The sequence below is a fragment of the Castor canadensis genome, chromosome 12, assembly GCF_047511655.1.
Source record: "Castor canadensis chromosome 12, mCasCan1.hap1v2, whole genome shotgun sequence".
NCBI lineage: Eukaryota > Metazoa > Chordata > Mammalia > Rodentia > Castoridae > Castor > Castor canadensis.
The window spans coordinates 122,855,312-122,877,845 of NC_133397.1; positions in this window are offsets into that span (position 1 = coordinate 122,855,312).

Sequence of the window (22,534 nt, forward strand, 5' to 3'; positions counted from 1 at the left end):
AGAAAAGGTTAGATCAAAAAGAATTAACCTAGAAGGTAACACCCACGCACAGGAAATCAATGTGAGTCAATGCCCTGTATAGCTATCCTTATCTCAACCAGCAAAACCCCTTGTTCCTTCCTATTATTGCTTATACTCTCTCTACAACAAAATTAGAGATAAGGACAAAATAGTTTCTGCTGGGTATTGGGGGGGGAGAGGGAGGGGGTGGAGTGGGTGGTAAGGGAGGGGGTGGGGGCAGGGGGGAGAAATGACCCAAGCCTTGTATGCACATATGAATAATAAAAGAAAAAAAAAAAGAAAATCATAAAAAAAAAAAAAAGAATCCAAAATGGGATCACGATGACCAAGTCATGATATACTACTTCAGTTTTGAGTTTGGGTATGAGTCCAAGCTTGGAACTTGGAAAAAGTGCCTAATCTATTTGTTTCACTCCTAGTGGTCTCAGCAAATATTTGATGAAGCTTTTTATTGTTTCTTGAGTTGGGTGCCACCTGAGGGCCTACCTGCTCCTCTCAAGTGAAGGTGATTGTACCCTCTTCCATGGCCTCCCTACTACAAGTACATACCAACAGAGCTCCTGTGAGTCTGTAGTTACCTGACAACACGTCCAACTTTCTTAATCTGATAACTCATATGGTTTCATTTTTTTCATCTTAGCATCTAAGTCAGAATTAGGCATTTCTTAAAGTTTATGGAATGAATGAATGAATAACTGAATAGTATTACAGTATATGGTTAGCAGATTAAGACTTACCTCCCTGTCTGAATAGAATATCACTGGCTTTTGTCTTTGAACTTGCTCAGTTAAACATTTCTATCAGTAACATGGAACACATGGTTACCTGATTTTTTTCATAATGTAAAACTGGGATAGTTAACCTTAGAGGTGACAGAATTAAGACAAGGAGGGTCTCAAGAGATGCAGTAATGGTCCAGATGGTGATGTAAAATGTAACAGGAGTGCCTTAAATTCCAGTATGTAAGTGTGAAGTATCAAAAGCTAGAGTATAGCAGGGGCAGGTTTGACTTGGTCATCACTCATGAGAAGGTGCTCTAGTAGTTTTGGTCAACTATGAAGTGAACATGAGCTTACATTGGCACAAGAAAGCAACCTCACTGTGATGAGTTCAGGTTGTACTCATAGTAACTCAGCCTAATTGCTGAGGCCATGATCTCTGAGCACTTGCACATTCTCCAGACCATCTTGGGAGTCAGGGTGTCCAATTTGGGGTACCATTCCTTAGGAGAAAAACTTCACATAATAAAATGTTCCTGAGAAAAGTGATGAGGATGGTGAATAGCTTCAAAATCCCTACCCAGCAGGAGCTATTGAAGAGTGAAACGGAGAAGAGACATGTCTGAAGCAGTGTGATGCCCGAATGATTACTGGCTAGAGAGTTCTTTTTCTGTTATAACAAAGGCTAAAAGGTGGACTCACAGGTGAGTAGTTACAAGATTATCTGTTCTAGAAGGGCCAGCAATGTGTGTGTCCTATGCACTGTTACAGCTCTAGCACTTAACACAGTGACAAGTAGAAAGTAGGGCTCAGCAAAACACCACTGAATATATTTGAAAAACAGCTTAACTTAGAACCAATAGCCCTGAGTTCAAATCCAGCTATTCTACCTAAGAATATTTAGTCTTTCTGAGCAGGTTTATATGCGTTCAGCTAGGAGGAGTAGTACCATTTCAACTAATTCACATGATTTTATGATCAACCAATCAAAACTGACCAGGTGAATTCTAAATAAATAGAACAGAGTGTTATATAAATGGTAAGTAGCAATAAGGTACAGCCATATTAAGTTCATAGATGAAGGACTTTCCAGTTATTAAATCTGTTCAACAAGGTAAGGGCTGACTTGGGAATGCAACAGCTACAAGTCACCTGAAAAATTTTTAAATTTTTATTTTATTCATATGTGCATACAATGTTTGGGTCATTTCTCCCCTCTTCCCCCCTCCTCCTCCCTTACCCCCCCCCCCCCCGCTCCCTCCCTTACCCCCCTTACCCCTCACTACCAGGCAGAAACTATTCTGCCCTTATCTCTAATTTTGTTGAAGAGAGAGTATAAGCAATAATAGGAAGGAACAAGGGTTTTTGCTAATTGAGATAAGGATAGCTATACAGGGAGTTGACTCACATTAATTTCCTGTGCGTGTGTGTTACCTTCTAGGCTAATTCTTCTTGATCTAACCTTTTCTCTAGTTCCTGGTCCCCTTCTCCTATTGGCCTCAGTTGCTTTTTAAAGTATCTGCTTTAGTTTCTCTGTGTTGAGGGCAACAAATGCTATCTAGTTTTTTGGGAATCACCTGAAATATTAAAAGTTTGGATAATATCTCTCAACAATGTGATACAAGTCAGATTTTGCCTTGTACAAGATATCTAGCTGGATGCCCACCAAGTTCCCTCCAAGGCTAACATTCTGTTTTCACGGTCAGTGCTGTCTGTCTCTCGCAGCCTAACATCGGCAGTCCGCTCACTGTTCACTTGAAATTGTGGGCATCTTTTGATGTGGCTGGGGTCGAACTCTGAGATGCTGAGATATGCTTCTTTCATATGAAATAAACATGAATTTCTTTCACATCATCTCCATCCCTGTCATGGATTCCATGAAGTTAATTTAACATGAGCCTCCCTGGAACAGAGATTCCTAACCTTTTTTCTTGAGTGGCCCAACACATCTGAGGGAAGCAATCTTCCCACAGCAGCCAGTGTGGCTCATTATTGTAGCAGTGAAAGAAAGAGTAATGCCTTTTTGCAGAGCATATCAAATGTAGCAAGGAAATAAAAAAAAAATGACATGCAAGATTCTACAATGTTGAAGCCTTCTTTGTTTGAGAATCACTATGCTAGATAGATTTTCACAACTTACATCTGTGATTCCATTTATAGCTATATAAATCTTTCACAATGACATCTTAAATAGAGGCCTGAGTCTGAAATTTAAGTCTGGATCAGCTATTTGAAGAAAACAATGAAGACCAACATTAATTCTACTTCTGATTCTGTAATTCTTATTATGTGACTTACTCTCCTGATCTAACATGGCTGTTCCATCATTAAGCATTACATCAATATTTCAAATAGGAAACAGGAAAAAGTGAAGGGCAAGAAGTCAAAGCCAGTGTCCCTTTTTTAAGAGATTCCCAAGAAGTCTCAAACAGTAACTTCCACTGATATATCATTGAAAGAGAGGATATTAAGTAATTCAAGTCAATACATTCATGCCCCCAAATAAATCAGAATTCCATTCATAAGAACAAAGGATGGATGGATAAGGTGTGGGCAGGCAACTAGCAGTATCTGTTATAATTTCCTAATTCAGTTCAATTCATAGAAGGTATATTGAGAAAGTACTCTATAGCCATCACACAAGCCCTGGGTGTACATAAATGAAGAGCTGGACACAGGTCCTAACCAGGATGAAAAAGACCTGCATGGATCAGTGAAGAAGTTTCATATCATTCAACTCAATAAAGGGACCATTTATTTAGTTATCAGGAAATAAAATGTCTTCCAGAGAACTGATAAAAGTATGAGATTTTCTGTAAAGCAAACTACAGGAAGGATCATTGTGTGTTCAGAAGCCTACTTCACCATGAATTTATTGTGACATTCTGGAATTTTGAGGAAAATGTTGCTTGCCATTAAAAGTAAAAAATGTTCTGTTTAATAAAGCACATACATCCTAAGTGAGTGGTTTATTGAATGTTAATAAAGAAGTAGAATATTACATAAAATAATAATAGGGAGAAGACTGCTAACATAAAAGTTATTTCTTCTTTCCTTTTCATAAGTTTATTTAACAGAATTCAGAATTTAATCTTTATACTTTGACTATCCCATGTATTTAAGTGCAGCATTCAGGTGGACAAAGGTGCTTTTGGCTTTGTGTGTGTGTGTGTGTGTTTGTGTGTGTGTGTGTGTGTAAAATCATAACAGCTGCAATTTGTTGAGCAATTATTTTTTTCAGGCACTGTGTAGGTAATTTATGCTATATTTTAGAGAGATCTGAGACAGAGATGTGGAGATTTCTTTGCACCTCTTCTGAATACCCCTCTCAAAATAGATTCTATTACTTGTGATATTTACAAAGGCACTTGTGTGTTTCAGTTCCCTTTGGGATGACTTTCCATCCTCTCTTCCCAGCCCCATCTCTGGCCTTCTTAAAAACATCTTCCCTGAAGTTATTCTGTTACTTACTATTTCCAGCATAGCCTTCACTTTCTTGATAGATTTTGCTTCTTTAGATGCAGAAGTTTTGCTTATCTTTATATGTTGCCTGGTCTGTCTTGAGTGTCTATGAACTGATAGGAAATAAATAAGTGCATGCTTTCTGAGGCAATATTGAAGAAATTTCTTTTAGTTTCGAATAACACTTCCTATTTAAATAACTCTTCATCTAAAGGTACCTTGAGATTGTCGCCTACAAGCCTCACAACGGCCATATGAGAGAAGTAAAGTGAATGTAACACCTTCACGGTGTTGATCGGAAAACAGAAGTTTGGTGTGAAGCAGCACACAGATAATGAGGACCAGAAGTTGGATCTTAAACCCAGTTCTTCTCACCACCTGATGCACTATTCCAAGTTGCTTCAGTGTTTGTTGAAGGGATCCACCTTCTTTTCAAATATGAACATCACTTAGGTGTCTCAGAAGCCCTGAGATCAAATTGCAATCCAACACTATCAATATGGCGGGTGTTATGACTGTAAGACTGCACCCATTTCTCAAGTCGATGCTACACCTTCTTAATACCACCACTGAAGCCATTTTTGAATTTTAAATACCATAAGAACCATTACTGAGCATTCAGAATCTGTAGCAGGTATCCTAGAAGGAAAGGGATGAGCAGATGGTATGGGAACACACTAGGGACTGAAAGCTATCAATTCAAGAGTGGAATTCCCTTGTTGAAGGCCCTTGTTGGAGCTTAGAGGAAAATTAATGGCATCCCTGAGCCCCAAAACATACCTCTTCCCCGTGATCTTGTAGCCTGGTAAAGCAGCCCCCAAAGCCCATCCTACCATGCTTCCTGAGCCCAAATGAACGCAACTTCATTACTCATTTGCACAGTAATGGATAACACTAAGAAGTGGAGGAGATGAAACTATTCAGATCTCTTCTCATTCTAAAATGATTGCAAAATATCTATTTATATTAGTGAGAGGAGAATTGAAGAAAACATTTCATGATCTTGTAGTAGTCAATGATAAGTAAATACATGAGAAAGGAAAAAAAGAGCAAGGGCTTTAGGAGAAAATCATGCTAAACCAAAGGTCTTCTCATATAAGTCAGGAGTGATCTCATAATTACGGTGACCAGAGTTCACTATACACAGCACATGAGAAAAATAATTTTTTCTGCCATTTTTTTAATTGGTGCTAGAGACTGCATTTGCTCAAAAGCAAACTTCTTTTTTTATTTTGGTTTATTTATTCATTTATTCATATGTGCATACATTGTTTGGGCCATTTCTCCTTGCTGCCCCACACACACACACACACACTCCCTCTCCGCCTCAACCCCCCTCACTTCCTGGCAGAACTTGTTTTGCCCTTTTCTCCAATTTTGTTGAAGAGAAGACATAAGCAATAATAAGAAATACAAAGCATTTTTGCTAGTTGAGATAAGGAAAGCTATACAGAGCGATTCCTAGCATTGCTTCCATGCACATGTGTGTATAACCTGAATTGATTCATCTCTACCTGACCTTTCACTACTTCCCGGTCACCTTCCCATATTGACCTTTGTCGTATTAAGGTTACTGTATTAACTTTAATCAAGGTGGGGGCACATCAAACAATTTCAAGTTATGGGTTTCCTACCTTTCCCTATTCCTCCTGTATGTGTCCTCCTCTTGGCATGTGACCCAAGTCCCATATTATTACTGCCTTTGCCCTAGATCTAAAGTCCACATATGAGGGAGAACATATGATTTTTGGTCTTCTGAGCCTGGCTAACCTCGCTTAGGATGATGTTCTCCAGTTCCATCCATTCTTCCTTATGGCTGAGTAGAATTCCATAATGTATAAATATCACATTTTCTTAATCCATTCGTCAGTAGTGGGGCATCTTGGCTGTTTCCATAATTTGGCTATTGTGAATAGTGAAAAGCACTGACTTCTTACTCGGGTCCACAAGTTAACTAAAAGCAGGATAAATGCTTGGTATCCCTGCCTCCATTTTACACATATCTCCTTTGCTCTGAGTCTCTTTCTTACAGTCACCTTGGTGATCTGGAAGAACAGGACTGATCAATAACATCTTTATGGCAAGGGGCTCAAATTACCCCAAGGAGCAACAGAGCCTTGCAGGACAGACCACCCCCCAAATGAGTATAATTACCAATGATGATAAGTCCACACCCTGGGGCAGGAATAATCAGCAGTGAGAATCAGATTGCTCCCCTCAAGAGATGACAGCAATGACAACTCTTTGGGAATCCCATGCAGAATCAGAAGTAAGATAACAAGCCACACTTTGCCTGGGGCTGCCTGATTATGTATATTGCCTCCTGCCCCAGTTCTTCCACGATTTAAAACTAAAGTCCACATCTGTACCCAAAGATGGATCAAAATGCTCTCTGCCCTCTTCCTGTGAAGCTGGTGGGTTAATAAATATCCTTTCATCATTATGATTTCTGAGCCAATAATGAGTAAGTAGAGAACCACAGACGAATTGACCGTATCTGTGGGTCAGGTTTTATGACAGCAGCAAACCAACACAGGTCCTCTGACAAGGCGTACCATCTTTGTAGAAACTTCACGAAGATCCTGCTGTAGACAGGCTTTCAGCTGTTGGCTGCAGGCCCTGGCTCTTGAGTTTACTCTGCGTACTCCAGTGTTTCTATTTGAGTCCCTGGATAGATGTGGTTATGGCTATTTCCCCTCTATGTTAGCGACAAAATGAGTTCCATCTACTGTGATACATGTTCAAAAATACAGTGGTGTCCCTACTTTGATGTTTATATTCTAGTGGAACAGAACAAAGAAAAATGAAAAACAAATGACTAGCAGAGGGCGGTAGTTAGAGAAGACAGAGAAGCAAAGCAAATACCAGGTAGAAATACAAAATGCTTGAACAAGACAGGGAGATGGGTGAGTGGTTTAAAGTCAGCCTGGGTAAATAGTTTGCAAGACCCTATCTCAAAAACACTCAACACAAAATAAGGGCTGATGGACTGGCTCAAGTGGTAGAGCACCAGTCTAGCAAGTGTGAGTTCCAATGTCAGTATGACCAAAAAACAGGGAGTGGGGAGAAGGTGAGTTTGTGAGTTTCTTTCAGAAACTGCTCTCTAGTCTATTTTTACAAGAAGAGATATAAGCCAGGTGTGGCGTACACTCCTATAACCCCAACACTTGGGATGCTGAGGATCGAGAGTTTGAGACCTGCCTCACCTATAAAGAAAGACCCTGTCTCAAAAATGGGAGAGATGTCAGTGGCCTGAAATATGAACTATGGGTGGGGTGAAATAAGAATCTTAAGAGGTCACACACCTTGTCAGGTTTAGCTGCAGCAGTGCAGACTCAGCATGGAGGATATGTTGAATTAACCAATGTTGGGGGAAAAAGAGAGGCACAGGAAATGAGGGTGAACCTAAAATATGGTGAAGAGGGACAATAAGACAGAGTCAAAGAACCATTTAGTTGGGATTGTAATATAGTAAGTGAGTTCTGTAAGGATGTGATGGTCAGAAAATGAACTCTTGATTTCAAGATTTCAGCTAGGAATATTATAGGTGATGACAAGTATTAGAGAATGGCCACAACAGGAAATGGCTAATGTTAGACAGGTGCAATGGTAGTACAAGCAAGGAGTCAAGGAACTCAGAGGCCTGGTCCATGATAAAGATAGGCATGCTGGAGAGGAGAGATAGAACCAAAAATCATTCAAGATTGAAGTAGAGCTCCTAAAAGGTATCAGAAGGTTAAAGGAGGTGGGTTTTTGGCAGTAGTGGAGAGGAGCAATGTTTTGAAAGTACCAGTAGGAAGGCATGTGGGATTCTCCATCAACGGGGCTCTGGTAGAATGTTGTTTGTCCAAACCAAGCTTCTATGAGGATAAAAAGATGAAGGGAAGGCTTAGTAAAAGTATACAGCATCAAGGATTTTGAAAATGACTAATCTCAAATTCTAGAGTGCACAGCGGATGTCTTGGGAAACCCAGAAGTGGCTCAGAATAAAGAATGTGTAGACATGATTGACAATGAGTGCACAAGTTTGATCTTGTCAATGGGATGTAAGTAGAGGTGGGATTAGACCCAATGATCTGTTAGAAGATGCCCTGAGACCAGTTCTAGTTACCATCTTCTGTACTGATAAGACAGGCAGGGGAGGGTGGTCTTTCTGCTTTGGAAGAAGAGCAGAATGGAGGAGTATTGTCTTAACACACTAATAGGCACTTGGTAGGTTTCCTTTGCATTTCATAGCAGAACTATTAATATTTGTTGAGCTGAAGAGACAGTTGGATAGACTTACAAAGGTATAAGCTAAATAATATAAAAAAGCAAAAATGTTCCAAACGACCTTGACATCCTACCCAATTCTAACATTCAGTATTCAAAGTTAGCTGAGTTTTAGAGAGATGCTATAAAGATCTCTCACATTTGTAACCTGCTTTGTAATTGTAAAAATTCTTAAGGTTGTTTTATTTCATTTTACTTATTTTATTTGGGGGGAGGGAGTACTAGAGATTGAACCCAGGCCTCACACATTGTAGACAAGCACTGTACCACTGAACTACATCAACAGTCCTTTTTTATTTTTTATTTTTCAGCTTTTGAGACATATTCTCACTTTGTAGCCCAGAATAGCATTGAACTTAAGATCCTCCTGCCTTAGTCTTTATAGTAGCTGAGATTATGGGTGTGTACCACCATACCTGGCATAAATTTATAAAGATATTAAATTTTATAAGAACCTCCTAACAAACCTTCCTCCTAGGAAGTGTGCAGGGTGAGGAGGAGGAAACTGGGGATCAGAGAGGTTAACTGACCTGCTCAAAGGCACATAGTTAGGTAATAAGAAAACCAGGACTAGATGTTGAGTTTTCTGATTCTCCATTGGGTGTCCTTTCCACTCTAGGTCAGTGTCTACTTTCAAAACAGTGTCAACTCAACTTCACCTCGGCCCTTTTTCGATTTTCCTGTACTGGTAGACGTCCAGGAAAGCCTTGTAGATAACATAGGTACCACCTTTTCTTGGGATGTGGGATCATCGGATACAAAGTATTTTTACCATTTTTTTCGTCTGAGTTCACACAACCTAACTTTCCCTTTCTAAGTCAGACTTAAAATCGACTGCCCTGCTAGGCAAGTCTATCTGCAAAAAGAGTAATAGGAATTCAAAAATTCCCTGCTTTCCATCTCTGTATATTTTTGTTGGCTCAGAACAGAGCTGTGGAAATTCCAAGGCTTTCATATAAAAATTAGAAAAGCTTGCCTGTGATTTGCCATATTACAGCTAAAATAGAACTTAGGGAGAATATCCTGTTTTTGCCTTTGTGCCAGGATAAGTAGGATAAATATACCAAGTGATTAAATGTTAAAGAGGAAATTATAACAGATATTTCTCTGTCCTTATAGAGGCTACAAATCTTTTCCAACAGTTCTCCAGTCAGGTTTTTAAGAACCCAAAGGGAAATAAAGATGTGACTAGGGAGAAATGCTAATAGAAAAATGCAAGTGAGCAGTTGAACCTAAAAACTTTCTCCATCTGAAGGGTTCGACCCCCTATGAGTCAGGGGTTTCTGATGTCTCCCCCTCTGGGGACAGTGCCATCTTTGCTTCAGATGACAACAATCCTCACCAGCCATCTAGAATTGTGTAGCCTGATTGATGTCTTCCACTCCTCTTGAAATTCCATAGGAAATAAATGATAGAATCTGGCAAGCTCATTTGTTTCTCAGGGCTGAGTTTTGGGGTTTTTGTTTTTTGTTTTTTGTTTTTTCTTAAAGAAATGATTGTAACACACACCCTGTTTTTGTAGGTTAGCAAACTGGGCAAAGCATAGAAGTAATTGGGCAGTAAAACTCATCTTCAAAGCAGCAAAGACTATCATGGAGGTCTACTGGATAAAAGTCCACGACCATAGAGGAGATGTTTGTGAGAAGGGATCTGAAAGTCATCTAGTCCTGTGGTTCTCAGCCACAGAGTGATGAGCAGGTGTGAGAGCTATCACCAATTTTATTATTATTCTTCATTATTATTATTTCAAAACTGGGGAGTAAAGTCAGGGTCTTGCACTTGCTAAGCAAGTACTCTAACTTTTTTTTTAATTGTTGTGCTGGGTAGGGGTACATTGTGGCATCTACAAAAGTTCTTACAATATATCAAATTTCCATTTATATACATGTGTACATAATATTTGCATCTTATTCACCCTTCTTCACCCTTTCCCCACCTCCTCTCTCCTCACATTGCTACCAACCCCCCAGGCAGGACCTGTTCTACTTTCCTGTTCTCCAATTTTGTATAAGAAAAAAATGACATTTTTAGTTATTTGAGATAGCTACACAGGAAGTTTCCTTATGGCACTTCAATGTTTATCTGTATTATAACCCAATTTAGTTCATCCCTCTATTTTTCTTCCTTCTAACCTTAGTTCCTTTCTTATGGTTATTTCAACTGGTTTAAAAATTCTATATTCATTCTTGGATAGAGAGTGCATCAATCACATTCACCTTAAATTCCTTCTTTTACCCTACCCCTCTTGTATGTGACCTCCCCTTAGCATGACCCGTTTTTCATAATATTGCCTTTATTTATATTAGGTCTGTATTCCACATATGAGAGAAAACATGACTTCTGGCCTTCTGAACCTGGCTAACTTCACTTAAGATGATGTTCTCCTGTTCCATCAAGTGCTCTACCTCTTGAGCCATCTTAGTCCTTTTGCTTTTAGTTCCTTTTTCAGATAGGGTCTCATGCTTTTGCCTGGGCTAGCCTTGGAGCTCAATCTCACTTCTGCCTCCCAAGTAGTTTGGATTACAGGTATGTACAACTATGCCTGGCTATCAATAATTTATTGTTAATAACAATATTCTTTTGTTTGAAATAAATATCAATTTATTTTTTAATAAATTGCTTTGGATTCCAAATAATTGTCATTATTCTTTTTTTTTCATTTTTCTTTTATTATTCATATGTGCATACAAGGCTTGGTTCATTTCTCCCCCCTGCCCCCACCCCCTCCCTTACCACCCACTCCGCCCCCTCCCTCACCACCCCCCAATACCCAGCAGAAACTATTTTGCCCTTATTTCTAATTTTGTTGTAGAGAGAGTGTAAGCAATAATAGGAAGGAACAAGGGTTTTTGCTGGTTGAGATAAGGATAGCTATACAGGGCATTGACTCACATTGATTTCCTGTGCGTGGGTGTTACCTTCTAGGTTAATTCTTTTTGATCTAACCTTTTCTCTACTTCCTGGTCCCCTTTTCCTATTGGCCTCAGTTGCTTTTAAGGTATCTGCTTTAGTTTCTCTGCGTTAAGGGCAACAAATGCTAGCTAGTTTTTTAGGTGTCTTACCTATCCTCGCCCCTCCCTTGTGTGCTCTTGTTTTATCATGTGCTCAAAGTCCAATCCCCTTGTTGTGTTTGCCCTTGATCTAATGTCCACATATGAGGGAGAACATATGATTTTTGGTCTTTTGGGCCAGGCTAACCTCACTCAGAATGATGTTCTCCAATTCCATCCATTTACCAGCAAATGATAACATTTCGTTCTTCTTCATGGCTGCATAAAATTCCATTGTGTACAGATACCACATTTTCTTAATCCATTCGTCAGTGCTGGGGCATCTTGGCTGTTTCCATAACTTGGCTATTGTGAATAGTGCTGCAATAAACATCAATAAACCTATTATTCCTTCCCACTCTATCCCTGGGAGACAAACCCAGAATGTAGGCAATAAAGAGGATGCTTTGTGGTTTTCTAGTATAGTATTGGAGGTAGTTTTGTGTAGCAAGCCCTAGTTCCACCACTTCTTTTATGAACAACCTCAGGCTACTCTGCCTAAGTTTTGGGTTCTCTGTCTGTCTATGGTGTCCATCCGGTTGGATTGCCTCCAGGGTTACATGAGATAAAACGTAAAGTTAGTAGCATATTTCACAGTAAGCCCAAAGTATTCAGTAAGTATTAACTACTCCTGAGACAAAGGGAGGGACGCTGATCCCTTAGTGAACTCTGGCTTATGGCCTTCATCTATTGCATTCTGGTGAAAACTGATGGTGTATCATCCAAAATACATCCATCTTTTTATTAATGTAGGGCCATGAGCTGAACTGCGCTGTCTACAGTTTTGAGCCACAATAAGAGTAAGAATAGGAAAACAGTGACTGTAAGTTTTTCCTGCCCTCCATTTTCTATGTTGCTGTTTTCCTCTTTTGTATAGTGATTATAACTGGAAAACAGAATCTTCTGGAAACATAACAGAAGTCTTGACATCACCTGCTCTAAGCAGGGGACAAGGTTGACATGAAAAGATTGAGATCACTGTCTCCATAGTGAGTAAATGATGTTCTACAAAGGTGTTTCTCCAAGTGTGGTGTCTAACATGGGAGCATGTTAGAAATACAAACTCTCAGACCCCACCTCAGATATACTGGATCAGTATCTTGGGGTGGAACCCAGAAATCTGTGTGATTTCTGATGTTGTTGAAGTATGTGAAAGAACTTGTTTTCTGAAGACTCCTTCCCTAGAGAGTCCCCCTTTCTTCCCAGGCTATCCATCCTCCCTGTGGTCCAACCTGTTCTTAGAACTGAGCCTCCACATATTTGTTTTGCTCCAGAGAAGAATAAATCGTGGAAAGAGTGTCAAGAGGAAACAGCATTTCACATTCTTGATCCAAAATATTAGAAAGGGAAAACAATTGCTTGTGGCAATCCTGGGGCTTGAACTCAAGGCCTTGCACTTGCTAGGCAGGTGCTCTACCACCGGAGCCACACTCCCAGCCTGAAAATGAGGACAACTGAAAATATTTGAAGGTCCCAGTAAAGACTACTTTTTCCTCTATGTTAAATAGCTTAATAATTTTTGAACTGGACATGATCTTGGCATTTTCCTAGTCTGTCTAAAGCCCAGAAGAATCAGCATGATCGCAAACACACATGTCTGCTTGCCACAGAAAGGGCAAGTGCAACCCAGGCTTCTGTTTAAAATTATGTCACTGATTTTTCAGTAGAAATAGACACTTCTTAATTTTTGGTGTTACTGAGGTTTGAACTCAGGGCCTGTGCTTGCTACATAAGCACTCTACCACTTGAGCCATGCCCCAGTCCCAGAAAAACATATTTTGCTACTCTTTGAAAAATAAAAATATCATTTCAATTGGGGAAACCCAAGACCATTTTTCTTTTAAAGCTCTCTTCTGGCCTATCACTCCACCCAGTTTCTTAATGCTTGCTTTATAAACACTGTAAAAGACATTTGGCCCATCCCACCACCTGTTTCCTAATATTTGTTTTATTACACTGTAAAAACATCTACTCAAGTAGCTGGTGACAGTCTATAGGGGCAGATTGTCCAAAGAGTCATGGAGAAAGTTGTCCTAAAAGTCATAGAATGAGAAGGGGTGGAATGGGCATTTGGAAAACCTCTGGAGGAGGAGATTAGATCTTTTAGGTAAAGGACAGCAGTGTTTAAGAGCTCCCACTCCCTGACACACACTCCTGCATCCAGGAGACTGAAGAAAACTCTCCGTCTTCCTCTTCCCAAGTTGAGATTAATCACTATTCTTATGAAGTGTCTATTGTGATTAATAATAGGATGCAGTCTCCCTTGTAAGCAGATTCTTTTGATTCAGCATCAAAACTTGAAACCCTTGTAAAAGACAGACATGTCTGTGAGAGAATGTCTGGAATGACCATATCAGACTTTCTTGAGTGGTGAGAACCTAGTGTTGATAAAAAGGAGTAGCTCCCACGGGGGCTGCCATGCATCAGAAGAATGTAAGGGCTTTGTTGAGAACATTAAAAATAAACACACACCATAATTCCAGCTACTTGGGAGGTGAAGACAGAAGGATCCCGGTTCAAGGCCAGCCTGGGCAAAATTAGCCTGAGATCCTATCTGAAAAACTAAAAGCAAAATAAGGGTTGAGGCCATGGCTCAAGTGGTAGATCACTTGCCTAGCATGCATGAGGCCTTGAGTTCAATTCCCAGTACCACAAAAAAAAAAAAACCCCAAGATAATGCATATAAAATGATTATATGAATTTTAAAATATGATTGTTCTAGCCCTAAGATAAGTTATCATAAAGTATTTGTAAACTATTTTTGAGGAATCTATCACAAAATACTTTTACTTCATTTTATATTTTTAGCAGCGTTAAGCCTAATCTCCTTTTATGTAAGCCCAGGGTCATTTTTTGGTCAGGTCTTCTCTATGTTGACTTACAATAGGTATAAAAAAGCTGTACAGCCCTTGCCTTGATAGACCTCCAGGAGAACATCCACCTCTAAGACCCGTGCCGATCAGTTACAGGCATTTGCTTGTCCTTCATCTTAATGCACAATCCCATTTCTAGTTCACCAGGAAACATTTTAACAAGGCTTTGATGAAATGCTTGTTTCTCCTACATCATTAGCCCAACGACATGAGCTGCTTCTTCATGGTACCGACAATGGAGGAGATGTGTTACTATGAATCTAATCCCAACACTTTCTGATCTCATGGAGGCTTGTGATCTCATGCGAGAAAGAGAGAACACTGTAACCAGAAGAGATAAGTCCATACCTGGGCTCCACTCCTTATTCTCTAAGTGACTGTGAGTGCCCTTCCATTTATTAACCTGTAAAAGATGATGGTGATAACACCAACCTCACCTTTAAGAAAAAGTAGTGAAAACAACAACAACAAAAAATAAAACCAGAATGTAAATATTCTAACCTTGTTACCAGCAATTTTGCTCTTGGGTAGAGAGTCTAAAGAGATTCTCACACAGTCTGTTGAGACTCACATACGTGGATATTGATGACAGTGTCATTTGAGGTGAGGTAACTAGACTAAATCTGAGCCACATTGCTCAGATGTCTAGAAACTCAATACCTTGTGAGGTGGTTAGAGGCAAGTAAGCAGATGTACACACAGCAACATGGGCTAAAATATGGTCCTGAGGAAAAGGAGATTGAAAAATGCATTGAAATGTATAATATGACATTACTTATGCAAATTAAATGTATGTAATATACACTTTGCAAGAACATGTGTGAACAAAATACACAAAATTAATACATTAAAAGGGCTACCGATGGGAAATAAAATGAAAAACAAATGAGGTCTTTCTTTGACCATGAAGAGACTGTGCCATGAGCTAAGAGATCTGTTAATTCACTGCTCTGTGTGATGTCCAGAAAGGAAAACAGTACATCCTACGAATGATATTTGTTAAGAAGATAATATGGGCTCCTACCCCACACTCTTTATCTTTCTTTCAACACTTCATTGATGGATTTTCCTTCCTCTGATCTTTATTCAAATATCACATTTCTTCCATTAGAGAAACTGAAATGAATAACTCATTTACATTAAGTTATTTGAATCTCACTGTCTTATTCACTCCAATACTATTTTTTTTATTATTATTAGAAACACTTAAAATAAAGGGCTCACCCTTTCATCATGGAAGTTAAGGCAAGGCAAACAGTTGAATTACTGGGGAGCTCTTCAATGCACTCCACTGCTGCCAGGAGAGACATCAAGGATCCCCAAAAGTCAGTGACTATAGACTGAAAATTCAGATGGGGTCTCATATAATCAAAGAAGAACTATCACAAGTGGCTGGTTGTGCTCTTATCTCTGAAAGTTGGCTCTGTGAGAAGTTTTCATGTCAAGGTGGTCTATCTACAATCTTCCCAACACACATGGATTATTCAGTGAATATGTCTACTTTAACCTACTAACTTATTTGAGATTTGTAGTGGGGTGATCAAAGAAGAAGTAAGATCAAGTTGGAAGACTTGAATAACCAGGATTTGGGGGTAACAAATAGGACACTTATTAAAGGTAAGGTACACCTTGCTGGGTGCATTGTCCAGTGAAATCTCCCCCACAGACACCCCAGGCATGGATGCCTTCCCTCACTAAGGAAGTTAAGGGGTTACAGAGAGGCTCTCTTTTATGTGTTAAAAGGGCAGGTGTTTGTAGGTGTGCTGCGGGGGAGGTTTCTGACGTTTCTTATTCTGTGGATTATGTTTAACTTGTCACCTTGTCATCTCTCTTTTGTGTCTCTTCTATTCCCCCTGTAACATTTCACCTCGTTCTACTGACTTCTTTGTTTCATGAGTTGTCAGGGGTCATCAGGCTTTCATAGCCATTGACAAGACACTGTCATTTTGTCAGGAAGATCAGTCACTGAACTTGTCCCCTTCTACTTGGAAACTTCTCTGTAAAGTTGAAGTGTTGCAGACACTCTGTGTTTTTCACTCAATCTTAATTACTCAGCTTTGCAGATCCCATAAGGTAATGAGAAAGCATGGCATCCAGCCTGCCCACAGAAGTTTGGCTTCCAGAAATAGATTGCAAAGGGAACACTAACATGCAGAAGTATTACCCCCTGCTGTTGTCTTTTGTTGACTTGACTTAGGAGCATTTCTGTGGTGTTATTGGGCCAGCATGCTCTGTGACTTCCCAAAAGTTCCAAATATTGATTTCTTAGTTGCTAAAAAATAAACAGTTTTGAGACACCATTATTTTTGGTAGACTTCATTAAGTGGTTGGGTTTAATTTTAATGATTTGTGGCAGCTTAAGTTCTATTGTCATTACCAGAAGAAGGACAAAAGGTTGCCTGTGTTTCCTGTGCTTTAGTATTACAACTCTGGAAAATTCATCTCAGAGACACACAGAAATCTGTTGGCCAGGCTGGAAGCTACCATTTGCTCTAACCAATCACAAACCAGCATTAGATATGAAAGGCCTGGAAAGTGTGTTTTTCCCTTTCAGGTTCTAAGGATACATGGCAGCAATTTATGGAGCCGAAGGGAAGAATTTTATGGATGGATGGTATTCCAAAATAGTAAGAGCAGCTGTTGGCCATGGTATAGGCTTGCTCTGTCATCATGAGAGTAATTGAGATGACCAACTTTCTTTAAATGCATTTCTGCTCTGATGCATGAGACAAAAATGGAGAACTCTTTAAAAAACCAGATGGTTCAAGGAATAATCTTAACTGGCTCTTTTCTCTTGTCAGAAATGAAATGCATTATGCCAAACAATTCTCCAGAAAAGCTGAGCAATATAATCAACAAAACTAGTCATTTATTCTATTATTTCCTTAGATTATTTTAATAATTTCTTATGTGTAAAAAAAGTTTAATTTGTATGCATGGTGGTTTTTAGCTGACATGATCGTAAACAATGACCTATTAGCTTTTCCTCTTGGTGTCACCACACATGTGATGGGGACAAAACACTAACAGAATTCAGAGGCCCCATTGGAAGGCAGTTGTGTTGCAGTTAACAGGGAGCATGAGGATGGGAAAAACAGCAGCCTAAGGCTGATGCTGGGGAATATGGATGAGAAAGAGGCTGAGGGAACGTGAAGTTGACCAGGTTCAGAAGGCGAAAGGCTGCATGTTCTCTCATATGTGGAATAGAAACCTAATACAAATGCAAGCAATATTATGAAAAACAGGACATGTGAAGGGGAGGTCACATAGGAGAGAAGGAGGGTAAATGAAGGAAGTCAAGAAGGTGAATATGGTTGATGTGCTTCCTATACAAGAATGAACATAGAATTTTAAACCTGCTGAAATCACCATAAAATGGGAACTAAGAGAAATATAGAGGGGATGAACCAATTCGGGCTAAAACACATTTATACATGGAAATGTCACAGAAAAACACCCTGTATAGCTCTCTTAAACAAACAAAAATGATTTTTTTATTACAAAAATGGAGAATAGGAAGGCAAAGTAGGTCCTATCTGGAGAGTAGGTACCAGTGGGAGGGGAGAGGATATAAAGAAAGGGTGTAGGAGGGTGAATATGGTGGAAATACTGTGTACACATGTATATAAATGGAAAAATGAGACCTGTTGAAACTGTTCCAGGAATGGGGAGAGGGAGGGTAGAGGAGGAGGATGGAGGGGGTGAAGTCAACTATGATATATTGTAAGAACTTCTGTAAATGTCACTGGGGATTCTGTAAATCCCCAGTACAACAATAATTTTTAGAAAAGAAATAAGCTAAGGGAGAGATTTGGAGTGTGCTTGTTTCTCTCCCTTCCTATGGTATAGAAGGGCTGTTTCTGTTTTCTTCATTGCAGCTTCCAAGAAGATAAACGGCCAGGTTAATACAGTGCTGCCCAGAAACCACAGGGTTTCTGCTGGGCAGTGCCCAGCAGGTAATCTTGGGACGTTCCTTCCGTTTCTTTCCCTCCTCTCCCTCCATACACTGAGGTGGTGGTGGCTTTGTGCCGCTTCTATCCCTGAGCTGTATCCCCCAGTGGTGGTTTGTGATGTGTTACCTTGCCAGGATGAACTGTTTCCCAGAGTTTCTTTCCCTGTATTTCCAGTTAGAGTTAAAGACTCTTCTTTTCTTTTTCAAATATTGGGAAATGGAAGTAAAGCAGCATTCAGATTTTTTAAATGTTTTTACTAACATATAATAGTTCTCACAAGGGGTTTTGGTTAACATTTCCATGTATGCAGTCAGTGTATCATGGTTTGGTTCATCCCCTCCACTATTCTCCCTCTTCCCTCTCCCACTTACTACAGTGACCTTGACAACTTTCAAGGTCCCATGTTCATACATGTATAGACGGTACATCAACCATATTCACCTCCTTCATCATCCCCTTTAACATGACCTGTTTTACATTTCTGTCCTTATTGTTGAAGTGTCTGTTGTTCAGTGGGATTTTGCATTGCTATTTTACCTGCAAATGTACTGTCCTTTAATCAGTCTGACCCCCTCTATTACTTTCCTTGCCCTTTCCCCTATCCCATATTGTTCAGTGGTGTGTTTTGTTGTATCTTGTTCCTACATAGATGTGATATATTTTAATATTATTCACTCTTTCCATGTATGAAATTTAACTCAAAAAGGATCATTGATCCAAATGTAAGAACAAAAGCTACAGAACTTTTAGAAGAAAGCATAGAAGCAAATTTTTGTGAGTTTGGGTTAGGCAGAGCTTTCTTAGACACTATACTGAATGTATAGATCATAAAGCCCCAATGTCTTCTGATAGTGGAATAAAAAAGCAAATTGTGCTATGTCTGACATTCAGCACTAAAATGGTATAAACTACACACAAACACACATATGAACCTCAGAATAACTGTGTTGAATAAAAGAAGTCAGCCCATACATTACTTTCTATATTATTACATTGATATAAAATTCTGTAAAATGAAAACTGATCTATAGAGACAGAAAGCAGATCTGGAGTTGTCTGGTGATGTGGAGGGCGGGGAGGGCTATAGGGAGAATTAGGAGAGAAGGGAGGGTGGATTTGTTTCTCAACTTGATTTCATGGGAGCATATGTGTGTCAAAACCATGGTGTGTACACTTAGATGGGTGCAGTTTATTGTCATTAATTTTATCTTAGTGAAGCTATTAAAAAAAAAAAAAGAGTGAGTCACTGAGACCATATCAAAGGTGCCAAGAGTTAGATCTACCTCTTTTGGGAAAAGTGTGAAGAATTTATAGACACCTTTTAAGCCACCATACCTAAAAAAAGAATGGCCTAAAAAAAACTTACCAAAATATATTGCTATTTAAAAAATATCCAAAACAAGAAAATAGCAATAAAACTCCCAATTCTCAAAAATATTTGTATCATTCATGAACTAAATTCTAGAAAATAACGAGGCAAAGAGTAGAGATGGAAGACAAAAAAAGAAAGATTTTTCAAACAAGAAAAGATGAAAATATGTCAGGGTGCTTGTCTGCTTACATAAGAGAAACTATTCTGTCAATTAATAAAGTAATAGTACAGGAATTAAACCACTAGAGAATAAAAGAGAATATTTGACATTTAAATGGCTAGAAAATAATGTATCCAGACAGGGGCAGGAAAGGATTTTAAGGACATGAAAATAATTAGAAGATGTGAAATGAATTAGCAGTAATAAGTTTTACTAAAACAGTAATTACAAGAGAAATGCATAGATAAGCTCAGTGATCAAAAAAGAGGCAACCTCCATGTTGTGTTTAGAAAACCAAGGACTAAGTAGTCTACAAGAGTCATGGGATTATAAGAAATGAACAAGAGGAGTTGAAAATAAAACAATAGAAAGTGAGTATGAACCAAAAGAAAGCTAGGGTAGAAAATTTAATATTAAAATACAATTCCAAATAAAAACATCCTAAGAGTTGAAGAGAGCTATCCCACAATGCTGAGAAAATGCACAAAGCTCAAGAAATCACAGATGATAGTTGAGAAGATTGATATTCCTCTCTCAGGAAGTGATGGATGAAGCAAATTTCAAAAGTTAAATAAAGTTATTGAATGTCGTTTCAATTCACAAAAAAAGTATTTTAATACCTTTATGCAGAATTCCATGATTGAAAATTAAAATTAGTTTATCATGACAAAAAAAGTGTGAGCTTTGATATCAGATCTGGCTTCCGGTTTTCATCTCTGCTTACTAGTTTTGCACCTCGCAAAGAGTCACTCTTCTTTGAATGTCACTAGCTTTTTCCCCGACAATAGAATACACAAGACCTGCTTGCCAGGCTGGTGGAGTGGCTCCAGTGGTAGAGCGCCCGCCTAGCAAGTGTGAGGCCCTAAGTTTGAATCCCAGTACTGTCCCACCACTCAAAAAATGTTTGATATTTTAATCAAAAGAGTGAGCACTATTAATTCATTCATTAATTTGTTCAGCTGGCTGTGTGACTTGAAATCTGGTTCTCTTGAAATTGTCAATTTCAAATTTCTAAAATAGATATTTTTAAACACCTGCTCTGTCAAATTCACCAGATTGATAAGACTCAAATGAAAAAAAAGTATGTAAAAAGTGTTTGTAGCAAGGTTCTGTTCCATGAATGTCATAGTATTTTAGTTGTTGTCATCATGATAGCAGCAATTTTGCTCAATGTTTTAAAAATTACAAGATGTCTTCAGTAGTTGAATGGATAAATACACTGTGGTAATAATCCAGACAATGGAGAGTATTCAGCACTAAAAAAAATAAGCTACCAAGCCACGAAAAGACATTAAGGAAATGTAATTTAAATACGCATTGGTATGTGAAAGAAGCCAATCTGAAAAGACTCCATAGTGTCTAGTTACACTTATATGATATTCAGGAAAAGGCAAAAACGATGGTGAGAAAAGAAGAATCAGTGGTTGCCTGGGCTACGGACAGAGGAAGGGAAGAATAGGCAGAACACAGAGGGTTTTAAGGCAGTGAAACTATTCACATACGATGGTGGATACGTGTCGTTATACAATATATATATATATATATACTTCCAAAAACCAGGAGCCAACCTTCATGTAAACTATGGACTCTAGTGACAATGATGGTTGATGTGGGTTCATCAACTGTAAGAATGGACCATTCTGATGGGGGTGTGGACAATGGCAGAGACGATGCACCGTGGAGTAGCTGGGACATCTCTATTCTTTCTCAACTTCACGATGATCTTAAAAGTCTCTAAGAAGTGACATTAAGGATAGTACAGTTCCATGTCATAATACTGTCACATATGTCTATCAAATATATAATATTGCCCAGTTAGTTTTGGTACCTGACAAGTTAGGTAGTGGCACTCTCACTTTAGAGACGGTGACACTTGGGGTTCACAGAGGTCATAGAAGTTGACCAGGATCGCTGGGCTAGATAGAGCTGGTTCTGAACCCTTGTATATCAAACACTGATATTAAAGTAATAGAAAAAAACGATACCCATCAGATGCACGTAATTAATTAGTAGTCTAACCCTTGTCATGAACAGACACACTGAAAGGAGTTAAAACTCGAAAAGGAAATGGCCTCTTAGTCCTCAAGGAGGTATGGAGGGTGTAAGGAAACAATTCAAGCCACAGTGGGCTTTCACTGCACTGCAGAGCTTGCTGCAAATGCAAGGAGGCATCCTCACGCAGTGGTATCCAAGCATGACAGGGAAGGGCCTAACACCATTGTCAGCATTCCTCAGATGGTCTATTCCAGCAGACATATACGGAGCCTCCTTTTCTCCTCCTTCACAATGGAGTTTTCTCAGACAGCACTGAACAAAAACAGATGCTGAAACAAAAAAACAGCCTTTCTTAGCAGGGGTGGAATCAGCTGAAACTCGGGGATGTGTTCTTCTCTGGGTTTGTCAAGAGCTTCCAGGAACCTGCTGCCTTTCTCAGTAGGGAAGGGCGACCCATGAGCAGTGGGGACAGATCTGGAGGTCTCCACCGTGGATTTGCTTCCCATGCCCTGTTTCGGAATCTTCATGCTGGGAAAGTCCCATGGCCCCTTCTGCCTGCTGGCCAGGTTTCTCCAGCTTCTCATTCCTCAGGTTACAAATCAGTTTGCAATCATGCACACCTCAGGGTAAAATGAAAGCCTTTGTTCTGGGGTCACT